Here is a 22,903-nt window from a genome sequence, read left to right as displayed (position 1 = left end):
AGCAGTGGATTAGAAAAACACTAGCAATGGATGATTTAGGGAATAGGAAAGCATCAATGGTCCAGCATGGGTGTGGAAATGCTAGCATCAATCTTGAAGGATATAAATTTTGACTATAGTGTTGTTCTACATCATCGTTAAGCCCTTTAAACAGAACTGTTAAAAGGAAGGCTAGCATAAGAGCAGATTCGCCAATGAAGCCTACCCTATTATTGCCTTTTGTTTCATGCTTTTGAACAAAGCTGGCTATGTCAAATGAGCCCTTGTTAAATAAGATCATATGTTTTCCTATGTTCATATCACACTTTTTTTTGTTGTTATTACATGTAAATAACATTTTGAGCACAACTTTTTCTCACAACACTACAACACGAAGAATCCTTCGGTGTTTTCCTTTCTTTCACAACCTTATATAATCTCATATGTTTTCAAGGATATTTTTTGGGCCTCTAAAGTGAGTACAAAAACAAAAATCATATTGGTATTTGTCCAAAACAAATCCATTTTGGAAATTCAAGTGGTTCCTTAGACAGGTAAACACATACTTAGAAAACTTGAAAGGAAAAGGACAACAAAAATAAAACCCCATGAGGTCACTTAAAAGTTGAGTTTTATTTGAATGAATAAATCATTTTGCATACACGCATGAAATCAAGACCTATTGATCCTCAATGCATTGAGTTTGAGATGAGGAAAGGTCATCTTTGATAATCCTTCCACAAGACTGAAATATATCCTTTGCAATAACCTATTAGCATTTTTTGAAAATAACCTTGACTAGGATCACACCCTATACTGGGGGGGGGAAAATAAGAGAGGTTTTAAAGACCATCAATCGGAAATGACTTCATTATTATCCATACAAAGTAGTGAAAATAGGTGCTAGAATTGATCATGTAATTTGATTGAAAATCAAAAGGATTTAAAAGATTTGAGCTGCATATAAACAAACAACTAAGGTACTTATGCTCAACAAAACAAAAAAATGAAGAAATCAAAGAGAAAGAGCCTAAACCCGATATTGGGGGCATGAAATCCATTTTTGCAAGAAAGGCAAAAGAAAAGGTCAAGGAATAAGCATAAGTGATCCTTAGTCTTGAAATCCCTTAAATACTTTTTGAGCCTATAGTATTCTTTTCTTTATAACCAATAGTCTAAGCTTGCATTACGTACCTAATAAAGCCCTTTTTGATCAAAGGCAAGCAATCTGGATTGATAGGTAATGCTTTCTCATATAGGTCAAATCATTATTCATGCAAATAAAATAAATTCTTTGAACCGATTCAGTTCTTAATAACCCTCAAATTAAAATTTAAACTTTTCATGACCAACTAGATGTCACTTCATCTTTAACCTAAAAGCAAACACAAAAAGCTTTCATCATTTCAAGAAACCTGTTAATAGGAATCGCTTGATTTTTTTAGAACAAGTTTATTTTGAACCAACATCCAAATGATTTTTATGGTTGGAATAACTTGGAAGTTCCAAAATTTTTGTATGAAAACATTTCCATGTACAAAAAACCCAAACTTACTTTCACATATCCTCACCCCAAAGTAAACCCAATGTGAACACTTGGGGGGCATGATCAAGCTGGGGGATAATCAAAGCACCTGGTAGGGTTGGCTCCATGATTCCTTTTCTAAGGAAAATGTCGGGCAAAATTGACAAAATTTGAAGGTTGGACGACTAAGAAATGTAACAGCATTAAACCTTTCCCAGAGGTCAAGATCACAATATATAACTCAAGTAAGCAAGGGTGGAAAGACTATCGAAGTTTACTACCAACACTCCAACTTTTGAGAAAAGAAAGACACCATAAAGAAATAGAGGCCTATATTTCTCAGTTAAGTATCCATGCATATCAATCATAATGCATTGCTTTCAACATTTCAGCAAATTGTTAATCCATCATCAAACTCTTAGGTAATGCATTTTTTTTCCTACCTCTTTTCATATTGAGTGCACCTTTAAGCCTTCACCTCCTTTTGAGTACGTCTTTGAGCCCTCATCACTTAGGGAATGCGTTTTCTAACCCTGTCTCTTTTTTTTTTTTGAGTGGGCCTTTGAACCCTCACCATCTTTTCTTTTTTCCATTTTGGGTAGGTCACCCATCACAACACGATCACTCTTTTTTTTTCTATTCTGGGTAGGTCATCCATTACAATTCAACCATTCTTCATGTTTTTTATCTGGGTAGGTCACCTATTACAATGCGACCATTCCTTCACTTAGGTAGGTCACCCATTACAATAAGACCATTCTTTCTTTTTCTACTTGGGCAAGTCACCCATAAAAATAGACCACTTTGAGTATGTGTGGGTAGGTCGCCTATGAAAATAGAACAGGGTAAATGTGATTGCGCGGGCAGGTTGCTTATGAAAATTGACCATATTTCTTCAAAACATGAAGGGTTTTAACCCGTAGGATTTTGGTTCTGGTTAGAGGGGATTGGCGAAAGGAATCTCAGTCTATCCTAACCATAGGAGTTTTGGTTCTGGTTAGAGGGGATTGGCGAAAGGAATCTCAGTCTATCCTAACCCACAGGATTTTGGTTCTGGTTAGAGGGGATTGGCGAAAGGAATCTCAGTCTATCCTAACCACCTATAGGTTTTAGTTCTAATTATAGGGGATTGACTAAAGGAATCTCAGTCTATCCTAACCACACAGGAGTTTTAATTCTAGTTAGAGGGGATCGGTGAAAGGAATCTCAGTCTATCCTAATCACATACAGGATTTTGGTTCTGGTTAGGGGATTGGCGAAAGGAATCTCAGTCTATCCTAACCACACATAGGATTTTGGTTATGGTTAGAGGGGATTGACGAAAGGAATCTCAGTTTATCCTAACCACCCACAGGGATTTTGGTTCTGGTTAGAGGGGATTGACAAAAGGAATCTCAGTCTATCCTAACCACACAGGATTTTGGTTCTGGTTAGAAGGGATTGGCGAAAGGAATCTCAGTCTATCCTAACCACCCACAGATTTTGGTTCTGGTTAGAGGGGACTGGCGAAAGAAATCTTAATTTATCCTAACCCGTAAGATTTTGGTTCTGGTTAGAGGGGATTATCCTAACCACACAGGTTTTGGTTCTAGTTAGAGGGGATTGTCGAAAAGAATCTTAGTCTATCCTAACCACCCACGGGTTTTGTGATTAGTACTTAAAAGTGCATTTTTATCATGGTTTTATATCATCATTTTGCACTTGAAGTATCAATAACTCCTTAACTAAAATATGTTTTATAATAATGTATCTAATAATATAAGATACCTATAATTTGTGGTAAATGTCTATTTTTAATGCAGGCCTATCACATAAATGAAAGGATTGATTGATGACTTGAAGAACTTAAATTGCAAGGATAAAGAGATGGTCAAACTTAGAGAAGAGATGTCGGTGCAATCCAAACCGGAACACTGTTCTGTAATTGGGTCATATCTGGAGCTACAGATCTCAGATTTAGGTCCAATTTATATGGATGGAAAGGTAAGACATAGGCCTACAACTTTCATATGGAGCCCAAGATCTAAAAAGGCCATTATCAAGTCCAAATTGTAGCAACAACAAAGAAGCCCGAATCTGTCTTCCAGCCCGAGCACTGTTCGGTATTTTGGCCATATCTGGAGTTCTAGAAGTCCAAATGAGCTGAAATGTTTACACAAGAAAGCTGAGACAATTTCCTACAACTTTCATGTTTGCAACTAGCTCAAATTTTGATGTTATCAATGACGTTTTTGGCAGACAAGAGAAGATAAGGATTGTCACCAAGTCAAAAGTTGGTCACCCACTTATCAATTAGTCATCAAATCAATAGTTCCCAATTTTGGCCTATAAAAGGAGGCATTTGCCATGCATTTAGGCATCTTAGTTTCCAGATCAAGATCATGCTCTTCCTTTCTCTCTTTGTATTTTTTTGTAATGTTTATGCTTTGCTTTCATTAATATTAAGTTTATGCCTTTCATTTCCTTTCCTTTACTTAGTTAACTTTTATGTTCTTATTTTGTTTATCTATTTTGCTTTCTTTCATTATGTCTAGCTAAGTTAGTTATGTCAAGGTGAAAAGGTTACACTAATGGTGTAAGAATAAGTATAATGTAAACTTAATATGGACTTTAATGTTTGATACTAACATGTTTTATATTTGTTATCTTGTTCACTCTTTAATACTTTGCTTGTTAAATGACTAATCTTGATTTATGTTGTATAACACTTGGTACAACAAATGCTTGGCACTTTCATAGCCCATAATGTATGGTATAACCGACACCTGAGCTATGAAAGGAACTTGATTTGTTGTTAACATAAGTTATAATCATGAATGCTTGACGAAATTTACAAGTATTAGCATTAATTGAATAAGATGACTAATGTAATCATGTTAACAATATATAATCTGATTGGAACCTCCTTTGTGTGTGGTTTCCAATTCAATAATAAGAGTTTATACTATACTTGTTTGATATACCATTAGTGGAACCTCTAACCTTGACATTTGTTATTATTATTGTTTAATCCTTACATTAATTTTCCATCTCCAAGTTCTCATCATCATCTTTTTCTTCTTCTCTTTCTTTATTATTATTATTATTAGTACTACTACTACTACTATTATTATTATTATTATTATTATTATTATTATTATTATTATTGTTGATGTTGTTGTTGTTGTTGTTGTTGTTGTTGTTGTTGTTGTTGTTGTTGTATTATTATTTAGAATTTATACAATTAACCTCCCTATGGTTCGACCCCGGTCTTACCGGGTTATTTATTACTTCGACACTCCTGCACTTGGGAGAAGACATCAATCTTTTCGTCGTGTCATTTTGGTTCTAGTTAGAGGGGATGGGGGAAAGGAATCTCAGTCTATCATTACCACGCAGGATTTTGGTTCTAGTTAAAGGGAATTAGCGAAAGGAATCTTACTCTATCCTAACCACACAGGTTTTGGTTTTGGTTAGAGGGGATTGACGAAAGGAATCTCAGTCTATCCTAACCACCCACAGGTTTTGGTTTTGGTTTGAAGGGATTGGTGAAAGGAATGTCAGTCTATCCTAACCACACAAGATTTTGGTTCTGGTTAGAGGAGATTGGTGAAAGGAATTTCAGTCTATCCTAACCACATAGGATTTTAGTTCTAGTTAGAGGGGATTGGCGAAAGGAATCTCAGTCTATCCTAACCACCCACAGGTTTTGGTTCTAGTTAGAGGGGATTGACGAAAGGAATCTTAGTCTATCATTACCACACAGGAGTTTTGGTTCTGATTAGAGGGGATCGGTGAAAGGAATCTTAGTCTATCCTAATCACATACAGGATTTTGGTTCTGGTTAGGGGATTGGCAAAAGAAATCTCAGTTTACCCTAACCACATAAGATTTTGGTTCTAATTAAAGGGGATTGGTGAAAGGAATCTCAATTTAGCCTAACCATACACAGGACTTTGGGTTCGGTTGAAGTTTCAGGTCAACCAAATTTTGAGAAGACCAATTTTGAAAGACCAATTTTTGTTTATTTTTACAATAATTACTACGTAAAATCTTTGCTTCGTAAGTATTGTAAAGAGGGGTTTAATTAAAACCAGATCAGGGGCCTAATTGAAGAAAGTATAAGTTTATTGCTCAATTGAGGGTCAAATTGCACTAATTCAAGATCAAGGATCAATGTGAAAAAGGTAGTTAACTTCAGGGGCGCTGTTAGATTTTTGGCAGGGATACAATTGAATTGATTTTTACAATCAAAATTGCAATTGAGTACTTGATTGAAAAAATCACAAATTAAGGACTAATGTGAACTCTATCACGTTTTGCCGCCTTTTCTTTTTAAATGAAATGGCACATTTTGTCCAAAACATTGATGTTTCATACATTGTTCATTAAAAAAAAAAAAAAGAGAAAGGAAGCCCAAAACGGTGCCGTTTTGATGGCACCGTAGGTCTTCTTCTTCCCTGGACATGTGAGGTAGGGGAAGAAGAAGATTTTTCTTTCCCCTGTTTTCACCAACTTTCTTCCTCTAAAAAGCATAAAAAAGACGCTAACCAAGGACACCGACTTACCTTGAAAGCTTTCCACGTGTTGGACGGGCGGTGGCATAGTGGCTGCCCCAACCATGTCTCTCCCTTATTTTTCTATAAATACAAGGGAGACGAAGATGAAAAAAAGGATGGGAGACCGAGAGAGAAGGAGGAGCCCGGAAAAGGCGAGAACAGAAGAGTGAGGGTAGAGAAAAGAAGAGAAAAGAGAGGGGGAAGGTCGGAAAAAAAAGAGAGAAACAAAGAAGAAAAACAGAGGACAAAGAGGGAGAAGAAAAACAGCAACGCCGACCACTGCAAACCGCCAACACCACCACCATTGCCGTTGTCTGTCGCCTCCAGTAGTTCCGCTACCGACAGCAGCCACTGCAAGTTAGCCCTTCTTCCCTTCTTTCTCTCTTGCTTTGTACATGTCGTGCCTCCACTATTCACGTAGCATGTGAACAATGGAGTGCACTATTCATACGGGCTGGGATGAGCCTAACCCACGTGGATGGGCCAGGTTCGGCCCAGCCCAGGCATTTAGGCCTAGTCCTGCTCATTTCAAAAAAATAAAAAGAAAAATATATTTATAATATTTTGTGATTTTCCCCCTTTTGATTTATGTCTTTTTTTAATATTGGTCTGTATTTTATGTCATTAAAAATACAAATCAGGTATTAAAATACTCAGTTTTCTGTAAAACTTTCAAAAATACAAAAAAAATTGAAAAAAAGAAAAATATTTTTGTGCATACAGCCAAGTGTCTTAAAGCTAAAAATCATATTGTGTTTTTCATATATAAAAAAAAAACAACAACAATGTTTTAGCATGCATTTTGGCTTTAATAACCAGTTTATTAAAGTCAAAAGAATATTGGCCAAAATTTCAAAAACATCAAAAATTTTATTTTATTTATCTGTTAGTATCTGGGGTACGACATTATACGTAATATATATTCTGGATATTTAATTTTTTTTAGACAATAGAACGGTTATGTTTTACCACATTAAGATAAAAACCTCCTTCTAAAGGAGGGCTTGTCTTGAACCCTAAACAAACCAACAATTAGAAACCACAACACGACTTTAGATTTTATCAGACAAAACAATGTAGCCTATTTTAGGTAGGGTGTAGGTGGGGTGCTAATACCTTCCCTGTACGCAACCATTCTCCGTACCCGATCTCTGAGATTAGTTAGGGTTCCTAGTAACTAGAATACTAGGTGACGACTTTCATTCAAATTTTCCACTGATAAAAGAGAAGAATTCCTTGTGTCTTTACATTTTGTCAGAGATAAACCATATACTATTTTTTTTCTGGATGGTGGATGATCATTGCGACACCGTACACATGCGACAATTTTAAAGTAGAAACGCAGTTAATGTTGAATGGTGTATGGTTTCCTGGTTTCTCATCATAAAGTTGAATGCTTTGTTGACCTCTCTACATCGAAAATCATAAAGACAGCTACTGCTAGCACTTGTAGTGGTCATTGAATACTGTAGAGTATATATTGTAGTTTGAGATAAGGTTAACTCATTGCATTTTCATATATTGAAAGGATTTCTCTTCTTTCTTTGTCAGTTACAGCACATGCACAGAAGTGTTCTTACTCAGAGTAAATGCTATTGTAATGTTTTCACGGACTCCCTTGCTTTGCAACTAAGTCACTAATTATCTTGGAACATAGCCATAAATGAAAGGTTATTCCAGTTCAAGAAAGTTAACCATGAAATTAGTAGCTTGAATTTTTAGACAGAAGGGTGGCCAAGTAAACTCCTATACTGTGTACCTCTAGAATAATGCAGGGAAAGGTTGTCTAAGTATTTTGATGTCTTATATTACTTGACCAATTCTTGCTTATCTCATTATTTGTTTTTATTTTTTGCTAATGATTCCACACATGGTGTGGTTTATGAGTTGAGGGTTCTTACTCACTACTGCAACTTCTCTATACTTACCTGGTCCTTAAAAATGAAACGTGATGATTTGCATATGCAGAATGGAGACATTAAAGAGGCATCTTCTGTTTTCTAGTTAGGAGGGATTACCAGAACTCAAGAAATTTGTCGTACGTTTTGAGAAAAAGATTTATGCCACCGCTACCAATCAGGTATTTGCCTAATACGAGGTTCAATAATTACGATATTATCTAGACATGAATATACACACATATTTATGCTTGTACAAATGTGTGTGTGGTGTGCCTGCACTTCCACACCGTTCATTCTATATGCAAGGCTGATTGAGAGTTCACATCTTTTTGTTAATTCTCTTGACAAGTGTTTTATTTAGAGTGACCAAGTTCAAGTACATGGGAAGTGTGCAAAATGCAAATAGCGAATCAATACATAAATAAGTAAATAAAAAGAGAGGAAACAGAATCTATCCTCGCAAAAGATGAAATGATAGAGCATATATCCATTTTCCTCCTCTTGTAACATGGATTGCTCTGAGATCTAATGTTTTGTTATTAATATCTGGTTTTAGTCTGATTATCTACATAAAATATCTCTGGTGATGCTTTTAATGAAGATCAGGTCTTAAAATGCCATGCCCACTACCCCAATGGATCCAGCAGGTAATAATGCATCCAAGCATTGAATTTCTAAACATCTTACCTTTTGTTTTTCTTCTCGCATTGTTATCAAACTCTTTTACATTTTCCATAGTGAGAAATTGCTCCCTTTAAACCTCTCAATCTCGTACTTTGCTACCATTATATTCACCGAGATCTATTCAACTATCACTGTTTCACTGATCTGCAACATATATATAAATAGTATCGTGTGAATAATACTTCACTAATTAAGTTCCCAGGAAAGATTGGAGGGGTCACAAACGGTCCTGTTTAAAACTCAATCTCCTTAGACAAAACTTCTTGATTGTATTTAATCACCACACTTCTTTTCTATATACGCCAACAGTAACAATGTAAACAGTATCGTATAGGTGAATAGTGCCATAGACGTGAATAGTAACCGTATACACGAATAACTTTTGTGTATTAACAACACCAACCAAAAGGCTCTGATACCACTGTTAGGATGCTGACATGCAAACCCGACAAAACAAAAGACAAGGAATATGATAAAATGAGAAATGACACACAAAAGAATTTGCATGGTTCATCCAATTTGGGCTACGTCCACAAGCAAGTGTAGAAGGATTTTACTAAGTAATATGAGAATTACAACATCTCTAAAGTAATAAGAGAACAACTAAAATCTCTCTATTACTAGGAGAAAACACTTCACTTACTCTCTCATAAATACCTCATAATTTTGTGGGATTACTCTCTCTTCTCTATATTCTTCACTTCTCTTCTTTGGTGTGAATATGTAGAACATGTTTGGCTAGACATTAAAATAATGAACAAACTAAGGCTAAAAAAGAACAGTTGAGCTTGTTTGTCAAACACACCCTTATCTAAAAGTCAAAGATATAAAAAATACTTTAAGATTGCATTTGATAAACATGCCTTAGGAAAATACAAAACATTTCCTCTTTAGTAAAAATAAGGCATGCCAAACATGTCTTTAAGATTGGGTTAGGCTAGCCTAGCCACATAGATTAGGTTTATTGGACTCAAGGCTCAAGTCCACACATATGGCTCTAAACAAGAGGTGCGAGATACATTAAATGGCTTTGGAAAAGGGGTCTTCCGGTCAACTTTTGTAAGGCTAAAAAAAACAATGAACAATATCGAACGACATATCATCTACCTTTTATTTATTTTTAACTTGGTGTTGACCACGACAATATTTTATTAAACCAAAACATGCCATTTTTGTCGAAACATATCATTTCATTTTAAAAAAATAATATTATTTTGATGATCTTAAACTAAATTAGGTCATATATTCACCTTTTAATTTCAACTCTTAATTCTTAAATTTGTTCAATTAGATCCTCAAAAGGACGTTCCATGCGCTAAATAAAAAACAATAGACTTCCTTATCTTCACCCTTTAATTTTTACAAGCTTTAATCTAAAATTGAAAAATTGTTTTTACAATTGAATCCAAAAAAACAAAACTTAATTATTATCCTATTGGTATCATCAAATGTTTCCTTTTCTTTTTCCAGTAAATAACCTTTTAATATTATGAGAAAACAAAGCTTATGCTACGTCCAATGTTTTATTTTAATCCTTTGTAACAAACATGGCAGTGGTGTGGGTTTAAGAAATAACATGACACACAGCCCATGGTCGAATGAATTATTTGTAAAATGTCTTCATTTTATTTTATTTTATTAATTAAAAAGATGACAGAAATGTGTGATACAGCTAAACCAAGAATTGAATTAGATTTCTAATTATAATATAATTGTCGTTATAATTATAATATATTTTATATTTTATAATGCAATAAAATATATAACTAAAAATTGTAAAATAATTTATATTTTATAGGAATGAATCAATTGTAAAATAAAAAATTTTCCCTGTGAAACTTTCTAAAATTACCGACAGTAGCTAATAAACCATTTGTTAGCTTTATACTTTAATGTTATCTCATTTATAATAGTTTTCATCGTGATTCCATCGGGTAACGCAAGACAGGGCTCAGCGATGCTAAAGGCAAGGACATGTAGTTGTTCGCTACTTCTACCATTGAAGGTGATTACTATCAAATCAGCGGATTGCATAATTTTTTTTTCATAATCTAAGAAATTAATTTTTTGTCTTTATATATTTTTCTAACCTAGCTGTCATGCCCTCTCCCATTATCATTTAGCTTATTTTCAAATAATTTTAATCAATTTACTTCCTTTTACTCCTAGGAAAACCAAACCTTGTTAGCACTGTTGCCTCCTTATAGTATTTCCACCCAGAAATTCATGATGTTCTTCCATATAAGCATCAGTTAGCTAGCTCTTTATCTTCTCTTTTGTCTCGCTTATGTTCTTAAATTATTTAACTCACTTCTAAACATTTTATCAGGTTTAATGTTGATTGTATTGTGATTGATGGTAATGATGTTGCAACATTTCTAATAATGGGAAAAACTGCTGAAAACTCATTTGGCTCCTTTGCCCGCTGCTATCTCTATGACAAGGGGGTTTATTGATTGCATCCCACCTCCCATGATTGAAAAATTAAATAAGGACAAGATTTTCCAGCTGAGATTTGGAGCTTTGTGCTCAGTTGTCAACCGTTGTGACATCATTGTTACCAATGTCTTTGACGACATTGTAACTGCTGAAGCTCCACACCTGCCTGCTGAACCAGAGCTGCATGTTGTAGATATTCCTCTTAATGATCAAGCAGCTTCATCATCCTCTAAAGTTGCCTCTCCGTTGGACCCAACAACACCATCACATGTTCCACCGTCTAAAACTAATGCTAATTTCTCACAACAGCCACAAGTGTCCCCAAGGCAACCATATATGGTTGGTCTTTTGCCATCATAAATCAAAAGACAGCTGCTGTTTGAAGATTAAACGCCTAATGAAAGGTGACAGGCTGCTCCTTCCTCTCATTTAAAAGTTGTTGCCTTTCAATTTCAGCAATGTCAGTTGTTTCTTTCTGTTTGATGAGTAGCAGATACATAACATTATTAATTTATTTTGGATTCACAGCTCTACAATAGCTGCTGCATCTGATCCTCGAGGTGGATTTGCATCACTTGACCGTGATACATCAGCCATCACTGAGACAAATGTGATCCACCAAGCAAACGCTAATGCCCTTAGCTTACACGCAGCGTTTAAATAAAACCACTGCAGCGCCAGTCTTGTTTTTCATTTCTGTTAGTTGTTACTATTGCGAAAGATTCGTGTAACTAAGCCAACAAATTCTCTAGAATCTACTCCCTAATAACTATATTTGTAGCTACTTATGGAACAGAAGGAGAATATAGAATGCAATACAATTATCGTGTTTTCCCCTCTGTTCCCTCTTCTCTTTCTCTCGTCTTCTTCCCACCATCCCTCTGTTATTCTACGTACTCTTTACGTTAGTTGGGAAGGCCACTGCCACCCTAGCTCATCAATTGGATTCTCTTCTAATTGGTTCTCTCAAGAATCAACTTGCAACAGATTCCTACAAGCTGCTGGCAAATCTTGAGTGTTTCGACAGGCAGCCTCATGAGCAAAAGAAAGACAATCCGCGACCACTCCAAGCTTCTCGTTGCTCCCCTGTTCCGATTAGAAACAGAGATTCGAGAAGCTATGCCACTGTCCTGAAATCATCATCTCCTTGTTCATCATTAGGCACTGGCTGGGACGACACTGCTTCCTCACTACAATTGTTTCGCAATGGAGGTCCACACAAGTTACCTGTGGTTATCTGACAAGTTACAAAAGTCAATTACAGAATTATTTTTCCAAACAACCGTCGTACTGGTGGTCTTCCGTAATCTTTTTCCAAACAACCCTCATATTGTTTGATGAATTATTTTCTTTATTCCCATTCAAATGTTTTCATACATGAATACTGTAGAGTATATATTGCAGTGTGAGATAAGGTTAACTCATTGCATTTTCATAAATTGAAAGGATTTCTCTTCTTTTCTTTGTCAATTACAGCACATGCATAGAGGTGTTCGTACTCAGAGTAAATACTATTGTAATGTTTTCACAGAGACTCCCCTGTTTTGCAACTAATTCACTTATATATCTTGGAACATAACCATAAATGAAGGGTTCTTTCCATTCAAGAAAATTAACCATGAAGCTTGTAGCTACAATTTTTAGACAGAAGGGTGGCGAAGTAAACTACTATACTCTGTATCTCTGAAGGAAGTAAAAATAGATGTTTATGTATATTACTTGACCGGCACTTGCTTATGTCATTATTTGTTTTTACTTTAGCTAGTGATTCCTCACATTTCTGATATTGGTGTGGTTTGTGAGTTAAGGGTTCTTGCTTGCTGCTATTAACTTCTTTATACTTTGCTCGGTCATTAAGAATGAAACGTAATGATTTACATGTGCACAATAAAGACATTAAATACACATCTTTCGTTTTCTTTCATAAATCAGTTTGTAAAACATTCATTCACAAATATCGCATATAAGCAAATCAATTTAAACATAGCCATTGCTTGATCTTTGAAATACATTTAGTAGATGAAAAATGCATAATTCAGAAAAATATCTATTCTATTTAAAAATAATAGTATATGAATATTTACGTATTTTCTTTGCTTAAATAGCCGAGGTCTGAAATCTTAGCTCAAAAAACCTATTCACAAGCATATTATGTTAATTACATGCTACCTTATAAACTAATCATAGCTCCTAGAACATTCAAAATTCTATTATGCTTTTTGGGTTGTAAACTAGTCTGAATTACCTTTTCATCCATGTATATAATTTAGATATCAATTCCTTTTATATAATTTATAATAATCCCCGAAATCATTCCTGAGCATTATTGACAGATAATCAACGTATTCTTTACTATTATCATCATAGCTATTTCTATAAAAACTGGATTAATGCACCGTTTATGGTATTAAAAACCAGAGAGAACAAGCTTTTTCTGTGTATAAAATTTGCATAAAAAACTGTATCTATTCAAATCCTTTTTGGATCAAACAATAGCCCCTGTAAAATACTTAAACTAATAACTTCTAACTTTGGTTAGCCTAATACTTTTATATCATTAAACAACCACTAAGCAATCATATTTTCATAACATATTTAATTAATCCAAAACCTTTCTAAGTATATTTGTTTTTCTCAAAATCAAGAAAACATAATGTTACATCATTACAACATTTAACAGTTTTACCAATGGAATTTTTCCGTCAGCATAAGATTACCATTCTGTCGGTGAAAATTTTATCAACTAATTCACCGATAGAATACGTCCGTCGGAATAACATTTGTTGGTAATTTGATATTTTGTTGCTAATTTTTTCAGTAAAAAAAATGATGGTTTTACAGATAAAAAATGTGTGCAAAAAAAATCTTGCTGAAAACATGCCAATGAAATAATTATGTCGATATATTTCCATCGATGATAATGCATAAGCAATTATTTTTTCCAAACTCTCTGGAATATACTAACAGAATGATTTTATTTGTATTTCCATCGGTAAATCACGGATGGAATAACGATGTTGGTGACTATGGCATATATAGTAAATAATTTATAACTCTCTGGAAAATACCATCGATATAATGTCGTTTGTAAATCGGTCGGTGATAATTTAAAAATATTTTTAAAAATAAAATTGTTTATAATAAATATTATAAAATTGTATTGAATAATAGTAAAAAAAAGCTAATTAAGCAAATAAAATTGAAAACTATAAAAATAAAATTAAATAATATAAAATACAAATATTCATTATACAAAAAATTGAAATAAATCATTATTATAATATTATAATTATGTGGGTTGAGCCTAAAAGGATTGGGTCAATCTGGACCTAATAATTCTCTTTCTTTTTTTTGTTCTGGTCGGACCCGGCCTAGACATCATGGCTAGGCAGAACCAGCCTGGCCCAAAACAAATATCGTTATGCATGCAGGAGAAACTTATACCAAAAATGAAGTACAAGTGGAGGGGAAAGAAGAGTTACCTAGCACGGAAGAGGCGGGGCCTTGCTGGTCTGGCTACTTCACTTGCGATGTTGTGGTGGAGGCCGGTGGCGGTGTCGTGGCTCATGGACGGCAGCTCCAAGCAGCGGAGGGAGAGGTTCCTGCTCTTCTATTTATTTCTCTCACAAACCCTCCCCTATTTCAAACTTGTCTTCTTTCCTCTCTCTCTCTCTCTCTCTCTCTCTCTCTCTCCCGTTTACTTTCCTTTTCTTTTCCTCCTGTGTCCTTTTCGTTTCTCTGTGTTTTTTTTTCATTTCTCTGTGTTTTTCCTCCTCCTGTGAAAATACTTTTGCAGAATAAGTGAAGAACCGAGAAGCAGAAAAATAAAAGACTTTGATCTCTACAATGACTATTTGTTACTATAGATCAACACCAGAAATTTGAATTTGAACAGGGGATGTTTATTGCATGAAAACTGGATAATGATAAGGATAATTGCACATTTTTACAGCAATCAATTACACTGATTTATAGAAGGAAAATAAACAGAAAAACTAAAATTAAGCAACACTACTGCCAACGTTTGGCTTACATTTCGCCATTACTAACAATTCACCTAAGGACTTGTTCAATCCTTTATTCTAGCAGAAATAAAAACAACACGTGAGCTGAACTGATCTTCAAGCAACATGTCAGCAACTTAAGGCAATAAATTTCAACATCCTGTAACAGGTGTTGAGAGTAGTATTTATAGGGTAAAGGGGAGAGGGGGTGTCCCTATCGCCGCCCTATCACTGTGCATGGAAGAGGTTCCTACCCTGCCATAACGCCAAATGAGGTGGCCAATAGGCGTGGTTTGCAGGGACGGTGCTGGATGACTGGCCAATGGGTGTGGTTTGCAGGGAAGACTTCGTTGGCTTCTCATTATGAAGGGGAGTGTGCACACGAGGAAGAAATAAATGAGAAACACAAATTTCTATCTTCCCCTATTGCACGGCTAGGGGTAGAAGAAGGAGGAATAGTGTCGCTCAAAACGACACAGTTCTGTTATTTTTTTAACATGAAATGATATTATTCTCATCACAACACATCTAATTCAGTAATTCATATTACAAGTTTCAACAATTTACAAACAAATATAATTTTATAAAATCTAAAATAAACCATAACAAGTATAAAATTATACATTCATACTACAAGTTTATTTAAGAAAAAACAATAAAATATATACATACTCTAACAAAATATATATACTAAAAAAATTCAATAATAATAAAATTCACACTTTAATGTTAAAATTAAAAAAAAAAAGATTTACTTACAAAAGTGATAAAATCCACAATAAATGAGGACACATGTTATGACTACAAAAAATAAAGAAAGATGATTTGTGTTGAAAAGTGAGGGATGTTTTGGGGGGAGGGGTTATTTGTAGTTTGGGAGGGGAGAGTTTGTTTAGATGCAGGGATGGGGGAAGAAGAAGGAGAAATAGGGTAGAGCAGAGGAGGTGACGTGGTGATATATTAATGTTTACCAATGGAATCATCAATGGAAATATTCTATAGGTGATATATTAATTATCGGTGAAGGAGACACATCACTATACAAAGAACCCCGTTTGAATCCCTTTACAATTTCATCAGTAAAATCACCTTTAAAAACTTCTACGTCATTGCATTGTTTTGTTTTTTAAAATTCTTTATACTTCATCTGGGATTTTATTGGTATATATCAATAGAATAATTATGTCAGTATATATCGATGATTTTAGCAATGAATTTAAATTGATCGGTAAATATTATCATAAATTACCAACAAAAAAAATTATATCGGTAATTTTACTGGTTTTAGTTGAAATGGTGAATAAACTATCCCAATTAAAAATTAGTACATTACATTTGTTTTCATCTACAAGTCAACGGAAAGCCAACCAGTTCTGGGAGTGGTCAAATCATGCCAAACAGCTGAGAATCTTTACAAGAACTCAAGAAAATTACCATACGGCTTGAGGAAAAGATTTATACTACTGCCACCAATCAAGTATTTGTCTAATGCAAGGTTTGATAATTACGATATTCTCTAGATATGACTATAGACACGCATTTATACATGTACAAATGTGTGTGTAGTGTGCCTATACTTCCTCACCGTTCATTCGATATGCAAGGCTGATTGGGAGTTCGCATCTTTTTGTTAATTCTCTTGACTAGCGTTTCATTTAGAGTGGCAATGTTCAAGTACAAGGCAAGTGTGCAAAAAGAAAATTGTGAATCAATACATAAATAATTAAATTAAAAGAGAGAAGAAAGAAGTATATCCTCACAGAAGATGAAATGATAGAGCATATATCAATTTTCCCCCTTCTCTTGTAACATGGATTGCTCTGAGAGCTAATGTTTTGTTATTGATATCTGATTTCAATCTGATTATCTACATAAAATATGTCTAGAGATTCTTTCGATGGAGATCAAGTCTCAAAACGCCATGCCCACTGCCCCCATGGATCCAGTAGGTAATAATGCTGCCGAGCATTGAATTTCTAAACGTCTTACCTTCAGTTTTTTCTTCTCGATTTGTTATCAAACTCTTTTACATTTTGTTGTTGCATATTGCTATATATATCGCCTTGCTGAAAAAATCTCATGACCACCTCCACGATGCTAATTTTGCAATGCATGTGAAGTGTTTCATCCTTAACTTGTTAAGGAACAAGGACTCTCTGATGCATGACTATTTTATATTTTATGACTGAGATGGTAGATTTTAAAGATTTTCTTGTTTAGGAGGTAAGATTTCACTTTCTTGCCTTTTTTCCGAGAGAAAGTATTTGATCCTTTTTTCATAAATAATAATGTTGTCAAGCATTGAATTTCTAAACATCTTACCTTTTGTTTTGTTTGTCGCGTTGTTATCAAACTCTTTTACATTTTATTGTGGCATACTGCTATGTGTATGGCATGCTTTAAGCAAAAAGTTGAGTAATTGATGAATGTTAGGCAAGAAAATTACAGATTATTTTTTTTTGTCTGCTTCCTCCTTTTCTTTCCCCCACCCCGAAAACTGTCATATTTTGTTTTTCAGCCACCTCTTCTTCCCCCAACCCTGAAAATTATTAGAGGACACTTTTATCCATCCTAATTCCTTTTCTCTTAACTTTATGTGTGAACTGCCGATGTTTCATTTGCCTTCCTTGTTCAGTGCTTCTTTTTTTCTTTGACATGGTTTTCCTTTTTGCCTTTTATCTCGAACATCATCCCATAGCATGCCCCTCAAGTTCAGAATCAAGGGTTGTTTCTACCTATACTATTGTCCACTGATTAGCATCAAGCACGCCAGCAATTGTTATATATCACAGAACATGCAGAATTGCATGGCATCTAATGGAGTTCAAAGTTATGATGGTTTACAAGCGGCACTGCCTCCTCCTGTCTCCGGTGTAACCCAGACTATCCCCAACACTGTTGTCCCGAATCCTAACATGCAGAGTATCCCCGTTGTTTCACACAACTCAGTGGGGATTTCAATGGGGCAAGGGAATCCCTCCACTATGTTTGCCCGGGTATGAGCTTGCCATCTTGAATCATCTCTTTAGAATTTTGTCGAACATAACCTTCTAATAACTACCACATATGTTTGTGCATAAAAAATAAGCTTTGACAAGCACTCTTTCTTGACGCGGTAAATGTAGACAATTTTCTCTTAACCTAGCCTGTAAGCATGGTTGATGGCTTTCTATGAAAAACCACCCTTGAAGCACCAAAATTTATTCCTTCATAATAGGTCCTGGTTGATACGAGCAGCACTTTTGCCTTGCTACTTGCATTGTTAAAATGCTTAATATCAATGTTTAACTTTCATTTACTTTAAGCTTTCTATGAATATATAATATATTTCTCTTTGGATCCAACTAGATTTTAACTCAAGCTAATTGATTACTATGAAGATGATGATTCTGATTAAAAGGTGTTAAATTAATTTGGATGTAATTTTCATTCTATAATAAAATTGAAATTATATAAGAAATTTGTTGGAGCTTCGTTATATATTATATTTACATTTTTTGGATAATATTTTATGTTTTTTAGAGATTTATTTATTGTTTGAATAATTCCACAAATGTTATTTTTTTGTTGTGGTTGTGGATTTAATGTGAACAATTATTAGCTTGAAGATGCTTAGTAATGTTATTATTGTTGTTGTTTTAGGTTGGATTGATTATAAAAAATAATCAAAAGTACTAAAAACATCATCAGAATCACTAACGGAAAGCTCCATTCGATCAACATTTTCATCAGTAATTTTGTATCCTTCTCATTGAAAAGTTGCAGAAGGTTTAGGTCGGACCCTTACCTAAAGCTCATGTTGTGTGTTCTCCCAAGCAAGCACTTTTAACTCAGAACGTTTCTTCTACATATCCCAAACAATAATAGTTAATATCTTATGTGGCTAAACGCACATTCATTCATTTGTTTAACGATTAATTTTCAATGTCTAATAGTTCATCAACTAACTCAATGTCCAAATGTCTAAGCTTTTCGTCGATAATTTTTAATGTCTAAATGTCGATAATTTAAATCAAACATATAGTGGGCATTAGATTTAAAGTATCTTATACTTGGTATTTGGACATACCCAACCTTCCCATACCATATCAACCTTAGCCCAATCACATAACAACTAATTTACCATAATCAAAATCAACCTAAATCTATAAACCAACATCATTTAATATATTTATATAATTTCAATCTAAAGTTTGGAATTACCTAAACTTTTTCCACCCATTACTTGGAAAGCCATGGTTGACCTTAAACATAATTACTTTAACCATACACATTTAAACTCACCATTTCTCTGCTATTGATTTTACGTTCAAGCATATCATTTTTATTTCCACCCAACCAAGTACAGTAAAACACTAAATCAACACAATTAATTAAATTTCTCAAAACCCTCGCCTATAACCATCCTCTTCAGGGGTTTAATTTCAATATTTGATTTTAATTTCTTTTCATTTACTTCCTATTGCACTATTTCCCACACCAACACAACCAAAGGGTTAGTCAAACTTGATTATCAACAATAAAAATAAATAAATTTAATTAAGAAATTTCATATAAAAATAGTTATGGTGAATCAGAAAGAAATCTTAGGATTCATTAAAATCGATTTCAATACTACTTAATTAATTGGTTATTTACTTGTAATTATTATTTTTTATTTAGTAAATTATCTCATTTAATTTTTCAAACAGATCACAATTTAAGAGATTCTGGTAATTATTAATAATTTTTGCAAATCTTCGCAGGATGATACACTACTCATCATTTTATTATTTTTCATGATTTATGCACTTGCATACCTGTGATTTTCACCAACAAATATTAAGTCTTTTTCCTTTCACATGCTTTTTTCCTCACCATTGTCATTAAGCCCTAGTGATAATCCGACGAACTAGATTTTTCTACCCTTAAAAGTGAAAGAGTAAGAATTTGACATATAAAAAATTATGATGTCCATATCACATAGACATTCTATAACTAACATATCCTATATTTATTAGAGTAGCATCACACTAGATCTTGTCATGGCAGCCTGAGAAATTAATTTCCTTGATTGCTATGAAGGTGTTATTAACCTATAATACAATATATGTCTTGGGGTGGTGAATGAATTTTAAGCCTAAGCAAATCATAATACTAAAAATAACATTGATATAATTATCATTATCTATAATAATCTTTCATATCCTCACACTTAACGTAAGTATGAAAAATAGCAGTTCTTTTCAGTTTAAAAGATTGATTTGCTAGTAGATTATTGGTGGGTTTGTATTCCCTTGTCTTTCAATGTTGCCTAGCAAGTGAAAAAAGAGGCCTGATCTTAATGTTGCTAGTAGATTGATTTTAAGCCTGTTCTTTTGCAGATCTTAGTGGTGACTTGAATGTGTGGAAATGTTTTTGTATTGGATTTCTTGATGATGGTGAGCTGTTAAGTTTAATGTGGATTTTACAGATTGACTATGTGATGTTAATATTAAAGTTGTAAACGAAAATTAGAGAAAAAATTTAGAATTATAAAGAGGGATTTAAGAGAGCTTGAACAAAGGGGTTTAAAAACAGTTTGTAACGAAAAACAAAACAGAGGGGGAAATTAATAGAGGATTTAAGTAAGGGATTTAAGGCTATTTTTTAGGCTAGTAAAGGAAAACGAAGAGATTTAGGGTAGTGTATGAAGGGATTTGAATTTTAAACTGTCACTTATAGATTTTGTTGTGGTGGTGTGAAGAAACAAATCTAGGCAAGTTGGCGTGAAGATTGAGCATTAAAAACAAATAAGAAAAATAAGATAAGATATTTGTTTAAAAACAGTTTGCAAATCCATTTAGAATTGACTTTTATTTTTATGCAATCTTTTAACATTTTGGATCTTACAAGTAAGATAAGAAAAATCCATGTAAATAAAAATATCATAAAATAACAAAAAAAACTTTGATTTATGCTTAATCCCTCGATCAAAGAGTGGCAGGTTGGATTGTCATTGCCATTTTCATTCATATATATATATATATACTAACAAAAAAGCTAAATCATATTGTAAAAATATTATTCATCTAGACTCATAGGACTGTAGATTGTGACAGTCCCCTGAGGTTTTTTTTTTTCCTTTCCTCCAGGCTGATAGTTGGGTTGGCTATTGCAGACTGAGCTTGTTAGGGATTTGCTTCGTTCTCTGTTGTTTTTATTAACCTGTGTAAGGTTTGGCTGAGGTAGCCTTTGTACAGTTGTTTTCTTAGATTAGCTACAGTATAGGGAAAGTTATTTGCTGTCAATTCATGCATTAAATAAGTGGTGTTGTGGCATCATTAACCACATCTATGTGCTCTTACACTGGTCTTTCTATAACATTGAGAGTGCTGCTCTAGTTTGCTTGAGAAATATCGTCACGTTTATTTGAGACAAGATTTTGCCCTCTTTGTATATGATTCCATTGTGCAGCAGATTGTGCTTTCCTTTTGGTCTCACCATAAATTGAACATTCCCTATTTTTTTAGTTTACAGCCAAATTCTTTTTCTTTTAGATTATACATTCATTGTGGATCGTGTCTGATTTTACTATGTACTTACACAATATTTCAATTTCTCCTTCATTCTCATGAGTTGTTACCTAAAACTATATACAAAACTATTTTTTTATGCTCGAAAGGTATGGATCAATTGGCACCATATTTTTTTTCTTTTTTTCCTCTCTCTCACCAGCCAACAAAGACAAATCAATTTTTATTTTCTTTCTTCCCTCTCCACACAAGCAACATTGACTCTCTCTTTTCATCTTAACCTTTTCATTTTAATCGATTAATTTTAGGGTTGTTTTGGTTCTGATGAAGAGTTGGCTTTTTTTTCATGCATCAACATCCTTTTGCTTGAAGTTAAGGGATTTTTCAAATATGGTCTTTTGAATTTTTTACCGTAATTATGATAAATTTTGATTTTTCATCTTTCAGCTCTCTTTGAATTAATAAAAAATAGAATCTTTGAATCTATTAATATCAGATATATTGTTTCTTGGGTTTTTGTTTTTTGAGGTGAAGTGAATGTTGGTCGGGATTCATTTCTTGAAATTTGCATTTAGGTGTTTGTAGTGGTGATGTTTTTTAACCAAATTCATAACTTTTTTAGTAATTTTTTTAAACTTCTCCTTTATAAATTGCGTGTTGGAGTCTGAAGAGAAAAGTTGACAGATCATGTATATGCTACAAAGAAGCTTGAGAAATTAGAGATGTTTTGTTGAAGCCAGGTATGTGATTTTGTTAAGCTTTCCTAATAATTTTATTGAATTTCTTTTTCATTATATGCATATTTCCAATTTGAATTTAAATGTTCAAGTTAAACATTTGAAAGTAGAAATGGTTCACAAACTATTTTAGATTGAAGTTCAATTCAACGAATAAGCTAGGGTTTAAGCACATTTATGACTACAGTTTTGAATAGACTTTGAAATATGATTTTGAATTTTCCAGGGAGTGACTTTTTTATCATTCACAATTTTAATTTCTTTTTAGTTTTCATGGATTGTTTTTGAGATAATAATAAAGGCAATATGAATCAAAATTTTGAGTGTGATTATCAATTATAACCTTAGTTTAATCTTCTTTGATTCTAATCACTACTGATTTATTTATTAGTTTTTTTTTCTTTTTATCTCTGATACATCTTTTGATTATTGTGCCCATAATTATTTTACAATGAACCATCTAGAATTAAATTATTGCATTATCCAATGGCTTTTAATCAACCATTTTTTTAGGTTTTTTTTCTTTCATAAGTGGATGGTATTCAGGTGGGAGTGTTCATATTGCTGAAATATTTAATTTAATATTCTATTGTCTCTATATT

The 22,903-nt window shown here is 33.6% G+C and overlaps 2 long non-coding RNA genes across 2 annotated transcripts; one reads left to right on the top strand and one right to left on the bottom strand.

Annotated features, from left to right (window-relative positions):
- The first annotated feature begins 5,447 nt into the window (after positions 1 to 5,447).
- On the top strand, positions 5,448 to 17,501 carry LOC105139941 (uncharacterized). Its single transcript, XR_845088.1, has 3 exons — positions 5,448 to 5,461; positions 9,415 to 9,417; positions 16,687 to 17,501. It is a non-coding gene; the product is annotated as an uncharacterized LOC105139941 (long non-coding RNA).
- On the bottom strand, positions 11,978 to 22,903 carry LOC105139942 (uncharacterized). The gene is made up of 3 exons (XR_845089.1): positions 22,219 to 22,903; positions 12,193 to 12,196; positions 11,978 to 11,987 (listed from the first exon to the last, which is right to left on the bottom strand). It is a non-coding gene; the product is annotated as an uncharacterized LOC105139942 (long non-coding RNA).

This window comes from Populus euphratica, unplaced genomic scaffold (genome assembly GCF_000495115.2).
Source record: "Populus euphratica unplaced genomic scaffold, PopEup_1.0 scaffold203.1, whole genome shotgun sequence".
NCBI lineage: Eukaryota > Viridiplantae > Streptophyta > Magnoliopsida > Malpighiales > Salicaceae > Populus > Populus euphratica.
This window is presented reverse-complemented; position numbering and strand designations above follow the sequence as displayed.